We start from the raw sequence: 21,447 nt of genomic DNA on the forward strand, positions 1-21,447 counted from the left end.
TTAGGCCTATTTACTTGTCTAGAAGAGGAGTATTGTTAAGAAATGACTTGTTAAGAAATTGTTAAGAAATATAATTGTTGACAAAGAAAATGGGGGATAGTTTGGGTTGTATTTTTAACTGTAGACTTGGAATACTACACAGAAGGCACCATATAGACTTAGCAGTTGGTGAAGAGGTAAGGCTTACTTTGAAGCAGATGTTCATGGTTCTTTCTAAAGCAAATTCCAAAGTGAAGTATGAGAGATAGAAGTCAGTGATGTGATGATACTTGTGGGTTCCTTCAAGTAACTTAATATAACTAGCTAAGTGAACAAGCAATTCACTTGAGTTTGTTGATTTTTGAGAAAACATGGCACTCTCCAAAAGATACCCTTTAGTTTTAAATTTACTCCATTTTCCCTTATTTTAATACTGAAAGGGAATTAGAAATTTACTTGATACTAATTTAGTAAGAAGCAAATTGAGGGGGCACTTGGGTAGCTCAGTGGATTGAGAACCAGGCTTAGAGATGGGAGGTCCTAGGTCAAATCTGACCTCAGACACTTTCCAGCTGTGTGACCCTGGGCAAGTCACTTGACCCCCATTGCCTAGCCCTTACCACTCTTCTGCCTTGGAGCCAATACACAGTATTGACTCCAAGATGGAAGGTAAGGGTTTAAAAAAAAAAAAAAAAGAAGCAAATTGACTATCCTTTAAAGATGATTTAAGATATTTGAATTGAGAAATTTTAATATACTGTTGACATATAAGTTGCTTAACTTTCAAGTTAGTGATGTATTCTGGAAGATTTTTGGACTTTAAGTTGTTTCTGTGTAGTCTATCATTGTGTTTAGTTTGTATGGATATCATGTGTTTATTTAACCTTATTTCATTTTGCTTCTTCCAGATTGTCACTTAAAAGTTTATTGATGTTTCCAATCAATTATTTTATTTTTTGACTTTGGCAAAACTTTCACTTTGGATTCAAGTTTTTCTCTTTTGCTCGTTATTTCTCTTCTATATGCCATAAATTTTATCATTTGTTTCCTCTTATGTTTTAGGATTCTCAGTTGACTTTTGAACCATTGAGAGATTTTTGCTCTGGTTCCATGTTCTTTTAGAATTCTACAGGGTTTCCTGCCTCATCAGATATAGGTTCAATTTCTTTTGTCTTGTGTTATTTACTTTAGATGTTAGGACTCATTCAGATGGTTTGATGGCCATCTGCTTAGAACCACTGCCTGGTATTGATTCTAAGGTGGAAGGTAAGGATTTAGAAATACACTTTTTTATTGGTCTCAGTCCCTTCCCTGAGCAATTTCTGTCTTATGATAGAACTGACCTCAACAAGGTGTCTGTCCTCTTTCCTTCAGGCATGTTTTGGCCCCACAACCATGCCAAAGCCCTACCCCAGTTCCTTCTGTCTTTTAGTTCACTAGCTGAGCCCTGAAACTCTCTGCTGACCCCCCGGTCTCACATCTCCACCCACTTTTCAGACACATTGAATTGACTGTGTAGTGGACATCTTAAATTCCCCATATCCAAAGTAGAATTTTCTAGGTTTCTCCCTAAACTTCCCCATGCCTGCCTTCCTTGTTACTGGAGAGAGCAGCACCTTCCTTCCAGGCCCTTAGGCTCATGACCTGGGAGTCAGTGTGGACTTGTGGCTCTCTCTTATCCCACATGCCCAAGCTGCTAGCAAGTTGACCATTTCCCCTTTGCTGCATCTCTGGAATACACTGCCTTCTGTCCTCTGACATTGCCCTCACTCTAAAGCAGGTGCTCTCCACATCAAAGCTGGACTATTGTATCTTCTGACGGACTCTCTGCCTCAAGCCTCTCCCCACTCCAGTCCATCCTCCATTCAACCAACCGCCAGAGTGATTTTCCTAACCCACAGAACTGATCATGTTACCTGGCCATACTCAGTCAGGGGCAGCTAGGTGGGGCAGTGTCAACCCTGGTGCCAGGAAGACTTGAATTCAAGTTTAACTTCAGACACTAGTTGGGTGACCCGGGAAAAGTCACTTGACCCTGTTTGCTTCAGTTTACTCATCTGTAAAATAAGCTGGAGAAGGAACTGCTCTAGTATCTATGCCAAGAAAACCCCAAATGGGGTCATATACAAGTGTTTTATATGTTGATTAATTGTTCTAGATAGGAACAATTACTGTATCTTCCCTTCTCCCTCAAGGAAATTGGTTGAATTGAAGTTGGCTGTATTGCTGCAGAATGGTGGGGTGAGGGCCAGGGCCAAGTACACAGACAGATACTGCCTAAGCAGCACCAAAGGGTTTGTTGTTTGGCTTAGGTTGGGTTGTACTACCTTCTTGTAGCTTGAGGCCTGGTGGGGGAGGATGTGCTTAGTGAGTCTTTTACTCAGAGTCTCTCTGCTATTCAGTGGTTGGATTGTTCCCTTGATAGACTTCTTCATGACCTGGTTTGCGGAGATGACTGCAGTAAGCATGATTCTGATTTTGGGAAATTTTGACAGTTCATGAAGACTTGAGAAAAATGTCTGATTTTCCATTTTGTGTTTGAGTGACCTGGAAGGCTAATTAACTTTTAGAGCCAAAGAAATTAACTTCTTATTTACTGATTTATGAAACACTTTTAAAAGAAAATTGCCCATTTTACTTGACAGTGACAATACATACATGCATATATGTAGATGTAGATAATATATATATATATATATATATATATATATATATAACCTGTTTATATCCAACCATGATCTGACTAAATTTATTTGTAATCTGATGTGAATAGCCCTAAATAAGAATTTTGTGAGTAGATTTTCAGAGCAACAAAAATATTTTAAAATAAAACAGATTCCCTAACTCTGAAACACTGAGTTAGTTTAAAAAAATAGCTATTACCAGTTACAGATATGAAGTTTTTTTAGTATTCTTGGGGAGGAGATTGATATTGAGGTTTGCTTCTTGTATTTACTGTTGTTGAATTAACTGTTTAAACATCAGAGCAATCTTGACATTGATGCTAATGTTATGATTTAAAACAATATAGAAAAAGAAACGTTTATGCCGTCATACTTTCCTGAGGTATGTACTTCCTTTAAAGTTCTAATCTTCCTGGTTTTTGCATAGAGGTGACCCTGACTTCTTGAAGGTTGTGCTTATAGAGGGCAGGTGATAAAGAAACATTTATAAAATACCTAATGTGCCCTAGACTGAACCAGACACCAAATATAAAAGGCAAAAGTGAAATCTGGAAAGACCACTGGTCTTTCCAGGAGCTCTGGTAATGGACTTAGATGTCTGTTTAATGATTTAGAACCAGCCTAGTTAAATTCAAATATTGTCATCCTTAGGATGGTCACAAGGGGATGAATTTTTTAGCAACTGCAACTCAAAAGACCTTTAACATGAAGGGATTGTAATCTGCACTGTTAGAGGGAATAATACCAACAAATTCACAAAATTAGTTTATTGAAGCATAGACATTTCATGTCCATTAAATGTGTAAATAAACTCCATTTAGTGTTCTGTAGTGGCCTTCAGAAAGTTAATATCCTTATGGATTTCAAGAAAACTACAGTGGGTATTATTATAATATATTAAAATAAATGCAGAATGAAGGCAACCTTATGGAGTCATTGATTTTTTGACCCTTCTTGGTATTATTATTGAATTTGAAGTATAGTGTTCTAATTAAATTGTGAGTGTATTCAGATTATAGAAATTAAGTGATCTCACTATATTCTTTCAAGGACTTTGAGCTTCTAAAACCAAGGATAGCATTAGATGTCAGCCAAACATTTTGTCCTTCTCAGTTTTTGTCTTTGCATCTGAAATACTGCCAGTTGCACAGATTGTGTGTCAGTTTAAATACAAGAAGCAGGCCTCAATCTGCTTGAACTCGTTCCACCAAAGACTTCTAAAACTTTAGGTAGTTTGCAAGTAGTAATGGTTGTTTCACATTAAGTTGCTTTGTAGAATTATAAAACAGATTTTCTTGTGCTTTCAAAAAAAATGTCATCCACTAATGAATGAGATGCCATCTGTAATAATTAAGGTTATTCTGTTTGTTCTTTCCCTGCAGCAAAACTTCTAAAGATTTGGAGAAGATAGAAAACAACCCAAAAGGCTAAAGCATTATTGTACTGTAAGTACCACTCTGGGTAGAAAAAGTGAATTAAAAATCTTATAAAGATGATGTCCATTTGTTTGGGAGGAAAATTTGTTAATAGAGATAGCTATGTGTATTACAGGGAAGAATGTATTTTAACAGTCATACTTAATAATTTACAAGAAATATTCATGCATTCTTGAAAATTTTGAAAATATGTTCTTAGTCCAATAAGGATTTCACCAATAACAGTGAAAAATATTCCTGTTTCTAACAAGGATTGATTTAGTTTATATACATTTGCTTATTTAAAACTATCAGAATTTAGAAAATCATTGTAGTTTTGCAGGTTGTCATTTGTTTTGGTGACTTATTGTTTAGGTTATTTTGCAGAATTATTTATTTGCTGATTTATTTATGTATTTCATTATTTATTTATTTGATTATTTAGTAAATTATTTATCTGATGAATTATTAATACATCTTCATGACATGCTTTAAATTATTTATAACTTAATTTTGAGTTTATTGCTTTTAGACGCTGCATTGTTACTGACTAGTTTTGGTTTTTTTTCTTTCTGGTTCTTAAAAATTAAAGTATTAGCTCTAAGGCAAAAGTATATTCATTGCAATGCCATAGATTTTTTTATTGAGTGATTTACAAAGGTGATAAAATTTTATTTATATTTAGTTTTGCTAGAGATATATACTTGTTAAGGTTTTACTAGTGGTCCAGTATATGCAAATCATATAGGCATTTACAAATGACATGTCAGCCATTTAGGAAGGAAGTTTTAACATACAAGGCCTTTTTTCTGTCCTTGTTTTGTCCATACTCTGGAGTAGTCCAGAGATATTCAGGCCTTTGGTATGTAAGTCCTGAGTGGTTTAAGAATTATTTTTTTAAAAAATTCTGAACTCCGTTATGTATATTTGGAAGCGGGGGTGGAGGAGGAACCTCATATTTAAATAGATTCAATCAACTATTCTAAAAAATATCTGTCATAGAATGCTTAAATAGTCATAATAACTTCTATTTAAATCACTTCATATATTCCCTGGATATGTAGAGTTCATATTCTTTTATCTTAATGGAATAAATGGTAAGGAAAATATAAAAATGTAAATTAATTTGTATCACTAAGTTGTAGCTGTTCTGACTTAACTATTTGTATCTTTTTTGCAGAGCTACTCCTTTAGCCAGTAAGTTCATTTCCTCTTTCATCCTACTGTACTCCCCAAATCAGTAGAATGATGAGGGTATGCTTAAAGTGCTATAACTTCAGTTTGTGTAAAAGAGTGTCAGGTGTCCAACATAGTCTTTATTCTGTTGGCTTGAAGTGAATTACTGTATACTTTAAAATTTTAACATTGCAGAGTGAATCCACATTGTGCAGTATAAGTTGGGATGCTATTGAAATCCAGTGAGCATGGTCTCTGTAGACAGGTTTCACTATAGGACTGTAAATTATGCATGTGTATATCCAAATTCCTTATTTTGAAATATTGAATGTATGAATATTTAATTGGCATCTTGCTTTAGTATCTTCACATGCTTGCCTTAAAGAAAGCATTTTCATTTGATTTATATACACGGATTTAAGTGTATGTACTGAATGTATAGATCAGTGATTTTCAAGTCTGTTTCATGTATTGACAATGAACAGCTTTAGACAGTATTTAATTATAGATTTTTTATGTAATTTGCTCTATTTTGGCAAAGTTGACTGCTTTGGAAGACTCTTAAGACTTATAAAGTGTCTTCTCTATTCTTGCGATATTGGGTCAGACTTGCTGAGTGATGTGTCTGACCCAGTCAATCAAGAAGCATCATAATGAGTGTCTCTTATTGGCCAATCACTGTGGCTCCAAGAAACACTCTGTAGGAAAGGATCTCTATTTGAAATCCTCACTTTGTAGAATCAAAATAATTTTTAGGATACATGGATAATTTCATAGGGAAGTGTGATAGAGGTCAGTATTAGAATGAGGAAGACTTAGGTTTCCAGACCTATCTCAGTTCAGGCATATACTAGCTGTGTGACAAGGAGAAGGTCATTCAGCCAACCTCTTAGTGAGTTAATTTATAGAGGGTTCAGTTTTTGATTAATCCTTTGCCCAGAAATCCTACAATATAATCAAAACGTGTTAACGAGGTATGAAAATAACTGTAAAAATGGACCCGCACAAGGGGTGCTGTGATTATCATCATTAACAATAATGATGATGATAGCTAGCATTTATAGGGCTTTAAGGTTTTCAGTGCTTGGCACATATAGTCTCTCCTTTCATTCAACTCTCATAACAACTTGTTAGATAGATGGTATTATTCCCATTTTACAGTTGAGGAAATTGGCTGCACCAGGTTGGGTGACTTATCCAGAGTGCTGAATTTATATTGAGTTGAGAAAAGAACAACACAGTTGGCTGAGGAAACCAAGAAGCTGTGTCCCTGGAGCTAAGTATTGGTCAAATTTTGGCAGTTCAAGGATACAGGAACATCACCAGCATGAAACTCTCTGTGCTGGAGGTCTCTTAAAGGGAAGAGGAGGGATTTTCTTTCTCTTCCCCTCCCCTAACCAAGGAATTAAAGTGGAGTGGTAGGAGACAGTGCATAACAGCAGAAACCAGTGATACTCTAGATGGGGCACTTAACCTCTGGCTGCCAAGCACCTACCATATTGGGTTATTGAGGATTAGATGAGATAATAGATATTTGTAGAAGTGTCAGCTCATAGCAGGCACTCTGTAAATGTTTATTTCCTTTGTTTTTCTTCCCTTCTCTAGATAGACACTAATATAGAGAGGTAGGGAAGAAATGGTGCTATTGGCAGTTGGGAAGGGAAATGCCATGGAGGGAAGCAGACCCATTGAGTTACCTCTGGATCCTGAAGCAATAATCACCCGTTGGTGACTCTTCTTAAAGTGTGTGTTTTTTTTTTTAAACCCTTGTACTTCGGTGTATTGTCTTATAGATGGAAGATTGGTAAGGGTGGGCAATGGGGGTCAAGTGACTTGCCCAGGGTCACACAGCTGGGAAGTGGCTGAGGCCGGGTTTGAACCTAGGACCTCCTGTCTCTAGGCCTGACTCTCACTCCACTGAGCTACCCAGCTGCCCCCCCCCCATTGGTGACTCTTGATTAAGAATATGTCAATGTGGAATCTAGAAGCCCCCAAACTAGTAGCCTGGGAGGATTTAATGACCATTCCCATCAGGGCTAAGCCCAAGCGGAATGACTTTTGGGCACAGGTAGGCAGTGCAGTGTGTCAGTCTCCTAAGCTGAAGGTCCTGAGTCTGTCCTTGGAAGGAGGGTGTGATATACTGGGAGAGGCTTCTGGAGACCAGAAGAGTCACTTGGCTTGGGCTTGGCCCTGATGGGAATGGTCATCCCCACTCAAGCTCAGAATAAGGTCTATTGTTAGTCCAAGACAAGTGAAGTTGGACTTTTCCTCAGGGAAGAACTCTCATGTGACAAGGTCAAACCTGGGACTGTCACCCCCAAGCTAAGCAAACTGGGGTTCATTAAATCCTCCCAGGCTACAAGTTTGGGGGCTTCTAGATTCCACATCGACAAATGTAAAGTTGAATTGGGAAGAGGGGATTCAGAGTGTTATTTACTCTGATTATATGAATTATATACTATTTTATATGTAAAGTATTATGTAAACTTAAGCCATTTAAATGTTTTTTTAAGTTTAATTAATTAAGAATATTTTTCTGTGGTTACATGAATCATGTTCTTTCCCTCCCGTCCTTCTACCCCCCCTCCCGTATCCAATGAGCAATTCCACTGAGTTTTACCTGTGTCATTGATCAAGACCTATTTCCATATTATTAGTATTTGCACTAGGGTGATCATTTAGAGTCTACATCCCCAATCATATTCCCATTGAACCATGTGATCAAGGAAATGCTTTTTCTTCTGTATTTCTACTCCCACAGTTCTTTCTCTGAATAGTGTTCTTTCTCATAAGTCCCTCAGAATTGTCCTGGATCCTTGCATTGCTTCTAGTAGAGAAGTCTATTATATTTGATTATGCCACAGTGTATCAGTCTCTGTGAATAATGTTTTCCTGGCTCTGCTCCTTTCACTCTGCATGAGGTCGTTCCAGTTCAAATGGAATTCCTCCAGTTCTTCATTCCTTTAAGCACAATAGTATTCCATCACCAGCAGATACCACAATTTATTCAGCCATTCCCCAATCAAAGAACATTCTCTCATTTTCCAATTTTTTGCCACCACAAAGAGCGTGGCTATAAATATTTTTGTACAAGTCTTTTCTCTTATTATCTCTTTGGGGTATAAACCCAGCAGTGGTATGAAATGATTGGATCAATTCACAACTCCACCAGCAGTGCATTAATGTCCCAGTTTTGCCACATCCTCTCCAACATTTATTACTTTCCCCTACTGTCATATTAGCCAATCTTCTAGGTGTGAGGTGGTACTTCAGAGTTGTTTTGATTTGCATTTCTCTAATTATAAGAGATTTAGAACACTTTTTCATGTGCTTATTGATAGTTTTGATTTCTTTATCTGAAAATTGCCTATTCATGTCCCTTACCCATCTATCAATTGGGGAATAAGCCATTTAAATTTTAACAATTAGCCACTATTATTTTCTGGGTCTTGAGTAATAGAGAAGGTGCCCTTCTATTTCAGTTTCCTCACTGGGTACTCCCTACATTAATCACATGTCTTATTTAGTAAAAATGAGACCATAAACATTCTAAACTACATGTTCCTATAGGCCAAGGAACAGACTATGCCACATATTTTCTGTCTTGCCATAGCATAAATATCATCAGTGCAACTGACTGAATGCTTTAAGTCCAAGTTGATAAGACTTGAGAATTGGCTATAATTTTTTTAAAAAGTTAAATTAGTATCTTCATAAATCTTTCAATCACTAAATTGTGAGATATATATGTGTATATATATATCTAAATATATAAACTATATAAATATTTTTAATGATCTGGGTAATGTGAAATGTTTTCATGAAACCATTAAAAATTTATAGTTGTATATGCTTCTGTATATGAAATAGGAATCTGCATTCTTTATTATTCTATAAGGATTCATAGATTAAGAACTCTAACGTACCTTACAGATTACCTAGTTCATCCCCCTTCATTTTACAGAGGAGGAAACTAAGGCCTAGAGAACCTAACAGACTGCTAAACATTTCTCGGGTATTGCCTGGTCAAGTAATAGAGTCAGAATTTGAATCTGTGACCTCAGACTAGTATTTTCCCTACTATCCTAAATTGTAATTATTCTTATTTCTCAAAATCTGTTATTAGAGCATAGCTGTTGACTCTTTCCCTTCAGTGTCTTGAGGTATTTAGGATAGAACCATCCTAAATCATTAAATTTAAATACTTGCCATAGTGGACACCAACCAATTTTGATTAACCCTTTCTATCTGTCTGGCCATGTCTGAGATGGATAAGTCATTTAAACTGTTTGCTTCAGATGAGATAGAATATGACTCAGAATATTTAACTATAAAATCTGTTGTTTTTATTTAGCTTAGAGTCTCCATACTGTTGTTATATAGTAGTCTCAGTTTATTGCCCAGTATGTTCATAAAGAGAGACTTAGTAGTCTGTAATCACAGTTTATTGAATATTGAATAATATAGAAAGAAAACTAGACCTAACAGTACTCTTGCCAGATTTTCCTTTAGCCATCTTTTAGCTCTTTTTGTATTTCTCTCCCAGATTTTCTGACATGGTTAGGAAAAACTTGACCCTATTATAGCCATGTATGAAAAAGGAACAATAGTAGAAGGGGTGTTATATGCATGTTTCTTGAATTCAAGATCAGAAAGGAAGATTAGGTCCTGAGTTCATCAGTTCAGGTGCTTGGCAGTCTCCGAAACTCTAGATCTTTTTTCCTTGTGGCAGTACTAACTTCCTTCCATATCACTGCTGCTACTGTTGCCTTGGAAGCTCTCCTTACAAACTGTGACTTCTGGATGGTGGTAGTTGTGGGGTAGGGCCCCTTCATGGGGTCTTTTAACACCCTCAGGCACTATTTTCTTTCTCCCTGAAGTCCAGATTAGTAGGGCAGTAGAAAGAAGTGAAGAAGGGGACCCAGATATTGTCCCTTTATCTTACCCATTGCTTCTGTCGTGTTGTAAATATGAAGCTGCTGAGACTCCAGGTTAAGGAGAAGAGCTGATTATTCTATTGGACTGCTTATTCACATCCCTTGACCATTTGTCAATTGAAGAGTGATTTGGTTTCTTATAAATTTGTCTTAGGTCTTTGCATATTTGAGAAATTAGACCTTTGTCAGAGAAATTTGTCATAAAATTTTTTTCCCAGTTTGTTGCTGCCCTTCTAATTTTGGTTGCATTGGTTTTGTTTGTATAAAACCTTTTTAATTTGATATAATCAAAATTATTCATTTTACTTCTTGTAATGTTCTCTGTCTCTTACTTGGTCTTCTCATCATTTCTTATAGCACAATATTATTCCCTCATAATCATATAATACAACTTGTTCAGCCATTCCCCAGCTGATAGCCAGCCCCTCAATTTCCAATTCTTTGCTACCACAAAAAGCTGATAAAAATATTTTTATACAAATAAATCCATTTCCCTTTTTGATCTCTTTCAGATGCAGACCTAATAGTGGTATTGCTGGATCAAAGGAGATATTTTAGAATCCTTTGATTATAGTTCCAAATTGTTCTCCAGCATGATTGAATTAGATTACAACTCCACCAATAGTACAGTAGTGTCCCAATTTTCCCAAATGCTCTCTAACATTTCACTTAGGGTTTTCTTAACAAAGGTCCTGGAAGGATTTGCCATTTCCTTCTCCAACTCATTTTATAGATGAGCAAACTGGGGCAAATAGCACAAAGTGACTTGTCCAGGGTCACATAGCTAATAAGTGTTCAGGCTAATTTGACCTTGGGAGGATGAATCTTTCCAACTTCAGGTCTGCTACTCTATCCAATAAACCACCTAGTTTCTGTCCATAATAATTTCTTAAGGCACAGTAATGTTCCATCTCAATTCATTTATATATTATTTTGGCTTTTCCCCAGTTGATAGGTACCCACTTTTTCTAGTTCTTTGCTATCATACACACAAAAAATTGCTATTAATATATTTATATATGTGAGATCATTATTTATGCCTTTAGATTCTTTGGTATATATGCCTGGTATTGGGATCCCAGAATAGTATAAACAGTTTAGTTAGTCTTCTTGCATAAATTTTAAAATGATAAGCAGAACAAGTTGGATCAATTCTTAGTTCTACCAGCAGCATATTAATATTCCTGTCTTTCTGTAGCTTCTCCACCACTGATTATTTTGATTTTGAACATCTTTGCTGTTTTGTAGGGCTTGGGGTGAAACCTCAGGATTGTTTAAATTTGGATTTATTTTAGTAGTGATTTTGAAATTATTTTCATATTTATGTTTATAGTTTGTGATTCTTTTGATAGCTATTTATATATTTTTACTGATTATTAATTAGGAATTAATTTAGTCTTACATAGTTGTATCATTCTATTTTTTATAGATCTGAAATATCTGATATCAATAAATGATATTAATTCAAAGATTTTTTTTCTACATGATACATATTCTGTCTACACTGATTTTCTTCAGGTTAAAGCCTTAATTTTTGTAGATGTTGTTCATTTGTTTCAGTTTTGTCTGTTTTTTTGTGACCTCATTTGGGATTTTCTTGGCAAAGATACTAGAGTGGTTTGCCATTTCCTTCTCCAGCTCATTTTACAGATGAGCAAACTGAGGCCAAGAGGGTTAAATGACTTGGCCATAGTCACACAGTCAGGAAGTGTCTGAGGCTGAATTTGAACTTGTCTTTTTAAGTGCATGGATGGCACTTTATCCACTGTACCATCTAATTCCCCATTAAATTTTATATAACTGAAATTGTTATCTCTTTTGTTGGGTTAAGAATTCTTTAGCTATAATTATGAAAAAACATTTTTTGTCCTTTAATTTTTTAATGATAATATGTTTTGTTTTAGGGGTGCATATTCATTTGGAGCTTATTGTTGGTATATTGTGTAAGACCCTTGTTCAAACCTGGTTACTGCTAAATTACTTTCCAGTTTCTCTAGTAGTTCTTGTCATATAGGGAAGACCTTACTCTAAAAATCCGTGTTTTTTGGCTTATCACACTTTGGGCCTCTGTTTTGAATTTCTTATTCTTCTGGTTTGACTGACTTGTCCTACAGACCTATTTTTCTTTTGCCTTTTTTAAAAAAAAATGAGTTCCAAATAGTTTTGATGATTTTGATGTCTTGTAAGATGGCTTGAATTCTTATAATGATATTCCTTCTTCCTTCTACTTTCTTTTATTCAAATGATTGGATAAAAACACTTTTAAGTGCTTGCTGTGTGCAAAGCACTTAGAGGCGAATGAGACCCCACTGTGCTGACCACCATCTCTCTGTAGACTCTGTTAAGAGACATCCCTGACCCTTAGAGCTTGGTCACCATCTTGAGAAGCCAGTATTAATCCCTTTATGATGAATGCTGGTTACAGAAATAGAACAGTAAGATATCCTGCTCTCCAGGAGCTTCCACTCTAATGGGGAAGATTTTAGCTGCACACCTGATGGAAAGACCCTGTGTCCTTTAAGGTTCAGCAGAAAAACAAATGTGAATGCCTTTCCTTTCATATCATTTCCACTGATAAAAATCGTATTAGATTTTGATGTTGAACCATTTGACCTTATCAAGGACTTTGGTGGTAAGAACTTTCTTTTCTGGGCCTTTAGTAGCAGGAGTCCCAGGAGTGACACAGTCTGGTTATATTCTCAAGGATCTAAAGTTTAAGGTCCTGGACTGCCTCTCTCAGGATGAGAGGAGATACATGGTGGTCAGTGTCATGGTGAGGTTTGATCTGCCTGGCCGTGCCTCCTACCTCTCAAGCTGGCTGCCAGCTAGGCTTACCTACCTGCCCTCTGTGGCACTTGGTTGGCCTTTTCTCCATAGGAGTTGATTCTTTGGCTCTTAGCTGTGAGGGCTAGCCTAGAAACAGAATTGGTTGTCTGTGGGTATTCCTACTCCAGTGTTTCTGTGCTTATGATAAGCCCACTAGTGATAAATGGTCAACTGTTATAATTAAAAATGATGAGGGCCGAGATCAAAAGGGAGAATAGTATTTTAATAAAAGCCATGCTGATAGAGATAAACTGACCACGCGCCTGTAAGAAACCTATTCCAACCTCACCTCCGCCATTTTCCTCTCCTCTCTCCGAGTGCTCAGGTAGCTAAAGACACCTTCAATATGTCATCCAAAACAGGAAACCCATTGGACCACAGGAAATGTAGTTTTAAGGACCCCCACAGGTCCACAGAAGTTTGTCTAACACTATATTGAGGTTCAATCCTTCCAAATAGAACCCCAGGTGATTTTAACTAATACACATCATTTGTTGTTGGTGATGATGAGCAGCATGGTGACGGTCTTGATGGTCTTCTCTCCACAGTGGTTTCTCTCTTTTATGAGATTTTTCTTGAGGAGTCCTTTTGTTCCTTTAAATGACTGCTCTAAGTATTAGCTTGATAATTTGATTAGTACTATATCTCTGAATTAGGTAGTGCCATTTTTTATATTGGCACAGTCCAATTTTGAGTCCTGAATTGTGCTCTAATTATGTCTTCCTTTGTTTTTGTAAAATTCTTGCTATTTGTATTTTTAGATTTTTAGTGTAGCTTATTAGTTTAACTTACAGATATTTTCCATATTTTATATTAGTTTGAATGGAATTTCTCTTGCTCCTTTTTATTTTTGTTCATATTTTATAGAAAAGTTGATGATTTTAATGATTGAATTCATATCCTACTATTTTATTCAATAACTTCTTTAAAAGTTTGCATTACTAGTATTAATTTTAGCCCCTTTTTATGCAATTGAACAAGGTTACTTGGCTATATCTATGAGAGTTAAATGCAATGTTTTAGTGGACTATGTTGCCTATCATAAGATAGAAATACTTTACAATGGTCTTTAAAAGTAAGCAAGCATGGTGTTATAAATAAAAAAGGTCCAATGGAGATGTATAGATGTACAATGATGTTGATGATGTGTATCTAACTATGATCTCTTCAGCTGCAGGTGATGGAAGAACACCAACTCCGATCACCCTTGACCAGGGGTCGGCAATGTATGGCTCTTTCTGCAGGAGCCATAAAGTCAAATTTTTTTCAGGTGCTGTTATAGGAGCAGCACTGTATGGCTCTCACGAAATTACATTTTAAAAAAATGTGGCGTTTATGGCTCTCACGGCCAACAAGGTTGCCGACCCCTGCCCTTGACTGTTGCTGTAATTTATCCCTTTCTCTCTTAACAGTTGCCCAAGAAGGACCCTTGAGAGGTTAGATAGATGGGTAACCTTTCCAGGTCCAACTTGGAGTTGGATAGATTGCTTATTGGGCTATTGATTTGCCTTGGATGTTGTTTAGGATCTGACTGTGTTTGACTCCCTTCCCAAGGGTTGTGATATAAAGACCACTCAGGAAGGTACTTGTTGAATTCTCTTTATCTATAACCAGGGAAAGGATAACAAGGACAAGGATTGGGGATTGGAGACCCTATTGATCTATTATCTATAAACTAGTTGACAATCAGGACTCAGCCAAGGCAGAGAATAGGGAAGCTTCTGATGCAGCTGTATTGATGATCTTATTCTCTCAGCTTTCTCACTATCAGTGTTGGTGATGCACTAGCTCTCACAGTCTATCAGGAAATAGCTTCAGAGATATTCCTGCCCTCTTCTTCATAGACCTCCCTGCCACCCTTCAACCACCCACTGATTATGAATATAACAATGGTTAGTTGGTCCTTTCCGGAGGATAGTTCCAGCAATCGATTGAGATGTTCCCCCTATGTTCAAGGATTCAATTTATGTTCTTCCTGCTTGAGTAAAGCCTAACAGACCAAATAAATAAACAAAACAATGTGAAGTGGTATTGTACTTGACAGTGCCCTAAAAATTAATACTTTATTTCATAGGATTATAGATTTAGATGGAATGAGTTTTTGAAGCCCTCTAGCTCAACTCCTTCATTTTATATTTGAAAGAACTGAGACTCTTGTTGTGACTTGGCTGATACTGAAGTATTAGAGACAAAATTTGAAACCCATCCTTCTGACTCCAGATTAAGCACCTTTTCCACTGTCACTTCCTGCTTCCTGGGGTAGGTTACTCATTATCTCTGGGGTTAGTAACTTCATCTGTAGAAGAGAAGACTGGATCAGACAGCCTTGGTGGTACTTTCCAAATCCAGACTGATGAACCCATGCCTCTCCAGTCTTCCTTTTAAAATGTCTAATTTGGGTAATCTTGGAACCGTATAACATATTGGAGAGATCCTTGTATTTGCCATTGGCCCTTGTTTTAATCCTGCTTACCTATTTACTGACAGATACATGATTTAGTAGGTAGAGTAGGGGTCAGGAAGACTTCAGTTCAGATGCAACCTGGCACTCATTACCTTAGTTACCACATTACTCACTGTGCTTCAGTTTCCTCATTTGGAAGATGGGACAATAATAATAGTACCTATTTTCTAGGGCTGTTGTGAGGATCAAATGAAATAATATATGTAAAACACCTTACAAGCTTTGGCAGACTCTAGAAATGCTGGCTACTGTAAGAGGGAAAAGGGGTTTTTTGGTTGGATATATTAGTATTTAAAGATGTGGTCACCAAGGAACTGAATAAATACCAATTCCTAAAATGATTTTAGTAATTTATTTACAAAATATAGGAGAGAGTGGAAGTAGAGAGATGAGAAGAGGGTAGAATAAGAGATCTAACTTAATAAACTAGATTTGTATTTAAGTCTGGGCTTTACTCTGGCAGGGGTCCAGAGGCCCAGCTGGAGAGCCTAAAAGTCAATTAACAAGAGGTTTAGTCATGAAGACTTCTCCCAATCAAGGGCCCCTCCAGAGGCTAAGGTAGCCAGCCTTCTTTACTCACCATGTGTAGTTCTGAGGGAAAGATTTAAGAACAGTCTCACCAAGGCCTCAGGGTCTTAGGTCCAGAGCTCCTCCAGGTCCAAGTCAGGAACAAGAAAAAGCTGAACTTACTGAACTCTCTTTTAAAGGGGCTTTTTTGGTGTCACTTCCTGTGCCTTCCTCTTAGTTTATGTGTCCAATCACAACAGATGCTTTTCTTAGGTCTTCCCAGGAGGCAGTCAGTAAATTTTGATTTGTTACTCACTCTAGCACACCTGGGTCACAGACCTCCCAACTTGTGAATTAAGTGGGGATGTTCTCACCTTTGGTGATTAGATTAAGGATGGGCTGGGTAGATTTAATTTCATTATAATGCTACTATATTATGCACATGACTTTGAATGAGTCTCTTAACCTCTGTTGGTTTAAGTTTTCTTATCTGTAAAATGAGGTTGTTGGATTAGGTGATTTCTAAACCCATTTTCAACTTTAAATTTTATAATGCTAGGATCTCAGTGAGTGAAGCCTTTTTCTTTTTCTTTTTTTTTTTATTATTATTATTTTAAACCCTTAACTTCTGTGTATTGACTTATAGGTGGAAGATTGGTAAGGGTAGGCAATGGGGGTCAAGTGACTTGCCCAGGGTCACACAGCTGGAAATGTCTGAGGCCGGATTTGAACCTAGCACCTCCTGTCTCTAGGCCTGACTCTCAATCCACTGAGCTACCCAGCTGCCCTGAAGCCTTTTTCTTAAACAAGGTCATAGATGGAAAATGTTTTGCTTTTTTAAGTCTTGAAATATACATACTTTAAATGCCTTGTAGAGGTTTTTTTTTTTTTTTTTTTTTTTTTTTTTTTTTTGGTCATACTGCAGAGTTTGGCAGGTGGACTTATTTGGGAGTTTTGGAATAATTAAATAGAGCATATAGTAAGTTTGGAGTGACCAGATTTCCAAAATGTAAATATAGTGGAATATCTTTGGGAAAAATGCATCTTAATAAGAGATTAGTTTTGTCTTTAGTGTTTATCTTCAGTTCCTTCCAGATTTTATATAGCTCATGACAGTTTGCCTCTCAAATATGGAATATTCTGTTATGGAAGTCATAATTCCATTCTGAAATTTTTATATCTATTTTATTTGAATTTTTTATTAAAAATGGGCAGTTAAGTCAGGCTAGGTAACTACAGGGGCATTTTGTACTTGAATGTACATTAAAATGTTGGGAGAAATTCTGGTTCAGTAATTCTTCTTCATATGTATAGTATCAGAATTCTTATTGTTCAGAAGGGCCCATTATGCTTGGGAACAAAGGAAAGTGTTATCGGTATATTCTGCCTTGAGTTTGTCACAGTAAGAAGCACTTCCTGAAATACTTATTACTCTAGTTATAAGGGTAATAACACAGCTTATGTGTTGGCTCTGAGAGTAGCTACTTTATAATTATGACAAGTGAAAGTACAGCCAAAGGTCACATTAAACAAGAGATTTCTTTCACACCTCATCCATTTTGTGGATAGCATGTGAAAATAGTGCGAGTCCCAGTACTGATATTTTTAAAGAGGCGAGCAGTCAAGATTATTCCCTTGAAAGTTTTTAAATGCCTTGTAGAGGTTTTTTTTTTTTTTTTTTTTTGGTCATACTGCAGAGTTTGGCAGGTGGACTTATTTGGGAGTTCTGGAATAATTAAATAGAGCATATAGTAAGTTTGGAGTGACCAGATTTCCAAAATGGAAATTTTGTTGTCCTTCAAGGGTTATTCAGGAACTAGACAAAAATGCCTTTAGCTTTTTTTTTTTTTTTTTTTGAGATTTAGCATCTCAAAAGATGATGTCTTTTCAGCCCCATTTTGAAGGTTCAACTTAATAAAACAATTTAAAAACAGATAAAACGAGCTTTCTGCGTATCCAATAACAACAAAAAAGCTGCTAAAGGATTGGTGTGACAATTATTTGAATACCAGAAAAAAAGGCCCTTTTTCTTACCTCAGAAGAGCTGTCATTTAGTGGGGAAAGGGATATTGTTGAGGGGATGGTATCACCTGGGAAGCTTGGTCTGGGCCCTGGTGGCAGACCTATGGCATACTTGCTAGAGGGGGCACTCAGAGCCCTCTCTGTGGGCATGCATGCCATCACCCCAGCAGAGTTCACTGGAGTTCGTTACTAGAAAACCAGAGGGACATGGGGCTGAGCTGCTCCCCTCCCCCTCTCCACGGGCAGCTGTGGACATTTCTCACATTACCCCCCTCTAAAAGGTTCTTCATCACTGGTCTAGGGCAGTGCTGGGCAAACTTTTGAAAGAGGGGCCAAAGGAAAGGAAATGCTCATCTGTCAGTCTGTTTCTAAGGCAATTCTTTTAAAGTTTCATTGTATTGTATCCTACTCATTGTATTGGTCAGATTAGGAATAATGTCACGTCCCAGATAGAACATTTCAGGTGTCTCCCCCTCCTCCCCCCAATCTGGCTCTCAGGCCAGAGTTTGCCCATCACTGGTCTAGGGGATTGACTCTGGGTTCTTAGTTTTCAATCATAATAATACATAGGCAGGAAAACATCATTCTGGTCAGTCTGGGGAAAAAAAAGTTATTCCCTTATGGCTTTAAAAACATCACAGAATCTTAAGATTTGGAAGGGACCTCAGGGCTTTTGAGGCCAACCTGTATTTATACTATATCTAACAGGTTTCAGCCTTTTCTGGTAGTGAGGGAAAATTCTACAGTGACCCATTCCCCTTTTGGGTAACTTTATATTAGGAAATTCATTTTTTCATAAAGCTATTGTCTTTTTGCTTTGCAATTTTTATCCTTTGTAAGATTTTACATTTCTCCCTGTTCTAAGTTATTGTTTTGGTCTATTTAGATTGATTTTGATCCTGGCTCTACTATCTAGTTTATTAACTAATCCTTCCTAGTTTTGTGTGATCTGTAAATTTGATAATCATTTTACCTAGGCCTTTATCCTAGTCACTGACAAAAGTGTTTAAATAGCACAAGCCCAAGCATTGGGACAGTCCTCTAGAGACTTCCTTTCAGATTTACATTAAAACATTAATGAGTACTGTCTGGCCATTCATCCAGTTCCAAATCCATTTATTTGTACCATCATCTAGGCCGCAATTCTTCATCTTTTCCACAAAAATTGCATAACCAACTTTGCCAAATGCTTTTTTGCTAAACACTAGTTAAAATATATATCATTTTTGCGATCACTATCTAGTCAATTCTTTGTATCATTCCCTTGATCCTCACCAATATAACAAATATTGTATGATCTAAATTAATTTACAGATTTACTGCTATACCAATTACACCTCCCAGGGGATACTTTATAGAACCAGGCAAAACAATAACAGAATTCATTTGGAGGAACAAAAGGTCTAGAATCTCAGAGGAAATATTGGGGAAAGAATAAAGATGAAGGGGCAAAGTATTATCAGAACTCAAACTACATTATAAAGCAGTAATCAAAATTAATTCTTACTGTTTTTAAAAAAATAGAAAAAAAAGTATATCACTGGACAAGATTAAATAAGAATCATAAATAGTAGCCCAGTGTTTGATAAACTCAGGAATATAATTTATTGGAGAAAAGACTGCTAAACAGTGATGGGAGTATGTGTTTTGTACCCTGTAAATCTGTCAGCTAAGGAAATGAGAGTAGTTTATGAGACCTGCTCTTGATGTGAAGCCATTCTATCCCTAAGTGCTCTGGGTGACTCTGTAGACAGAGCACTAGGCTTAGTCAGGGAGACTTGAGCTCATATGTGGCCTTCCCTTTTGCAAAGGAAGATAAAGCTGTCCCCTGGGCCTGATTAGCCTCATCTTCTGATGCTGGCCATTTAGGGGGTGGGGTGGGCATGGGTAGGGTATTCTAAGATTGTGCAAATATCTATACCCTTATGACTTAGAGTGCACAACTTTCTAGGTGGAGACTAGGAATGCAGAGAAGCTATCCTTGGTATATATTCATGTTGTATTAGGGCAAAATAACCCCATTTTGTGGAATGTTCAATGACTTGGAAATAACTTCATGCCATCTCAACCTTGACCCTGAACTGATTGGGCACTCACTTTACTGCCAAGTCTCCCACAGACCCTGGGCAAGTCACCTATCTTGTTTGCCTCCGTTTTCTCACCTGTAAATTGGGGTCATAATATCACCTACTTTGTAGGGTTGTTGTGAAGATCAAATGAGATAATATCAATAAAGCACTTAGCACATTGCCTGGTTCAGAAAGTTCTTGATAAGTTCTGGTTCCCTCCCCCTTCCCCACTTAAGAACCCATTTTATAATTTTGCCAGGAGTTGAAAGCAAGCTTATTGCTCTAAGTTCAACTACTTCAACTTCCCTTCCCTTCCTCTCCGGGTCCAGCCGGACACTATTGTGGGGTTCGTGGAACAGCCACCTGTAAAACCATAGGGGGAGGGAGGGGAGACCAAGCACGCAAGAAAGACAGAATCAGTCTAATGGTGTCAAGGCTCGTTTATTGCTGGCGCAGGACAGGGATATATACGTTCGGGGTGAAGGGGGTTGGTGGTTGCGAAAGAGGAAGGAATGCGGAAAGGGAGCATCAGTTATGTAGAAAATCTCCTGTGGCTTTTGACTGTCTCCACCCAAGCATGGCTGGGCCTATGATCAATATCTTATCTTAGAAGAGTGAATGATTAATATCTATTCTTAGAAGAGTGACTATTTTATCTTAAAGTCTTGGTCCCTAACAATTCCCCCTTTCTTTTTTTTAAATAGAAGGGCGTAAGGAATGAGTTCATTATCCTTTGGTCCTTGTTCCATCCAAGTCTGTCCTAACACCAGAAGTTTTTCCTAAAACACCTTGTGTTCCCTGGTTAATCCATAAGTGAGATTGGCAGCGACGGCCCCTGTCTTAGGCTACACAGGGGGAGTTACTCAACCATCAAGGGTTGAGGACCTGTGCTATTCCCGTCATTGGGTTACCGCCCTGCTGGAAAACTGCAAACGAGTGCCGCCAGGTTGTTCTGTATCCATTATCTCAATATGATGGTATTGAACCATAGGGAACTTATCAAGGGTTGAGTTAACGTTAGTTTTGATGAGTTTCGTTAGACGTTGGAAGGCCCAAGGGCCAAAAGTAAGAACTGCCAAGAAAATAAGGAGTGGTGTAATAATAGTGGGGATCAGGGTGGAAAGCCAGGGGGAACCCTTGAGGAGTGTGTTGAACCATCCTTCTTGTGCCTCGGCTTCCCTTTTCCTCTGGGCTAGCCGTTCACGCAATTTTGCCATAGATTCTCTCACAACGCCAGTATGGTCAGCGTAAAAACAGCATTCCTCTTTCAGGGCTGCACATAATCCCCCCTCTTTTAAAAAAAGGAGATCAAGACCGCGCCTATTCTGTAAGACTACCTCTGACAGAGAAGTGAGTGATTGTTCCAGG

The 21,447-nt window shown here is 37.4% G+C and overlaps 1 protein-coding gene across 1 annotated transcript in view; it reads left to right on the forward strand.

The window, feature by feature from the left end:
- Positions 1–21,447, forward strand: part of TBC1D5 (TBC1 domain family member 5) — a 650,187-nt gene that overhangs the window by 52,755 nt on the left and 575,985 nt on the right. The window contains exon 2 of the mRNA XM_044678890.1: positions 4,046–4,108. The gene's annotated coding sequence lies outside the window, so the exon portion shown is untranslated. The remainder of the gene's footprint in view (positions 1–4,045; positions 4,109–21,447) is intronic.

The sequence above is a fragment of the Gracilinanus agilis genome, chromosome 5 (assembly GCF_016433145.1).
Source record: "Gracilinanus agilis isolate LMUSP501 chromosome 5, AgileGrace, whole genome shotgun sequence".
Taxonomy (NCBI): Eukaryota; Metazoa; Chordata; class Mammalia; order Didelphimorphia; family Didelphidae; genus Gracilinanus; species Gracilinanus agilis.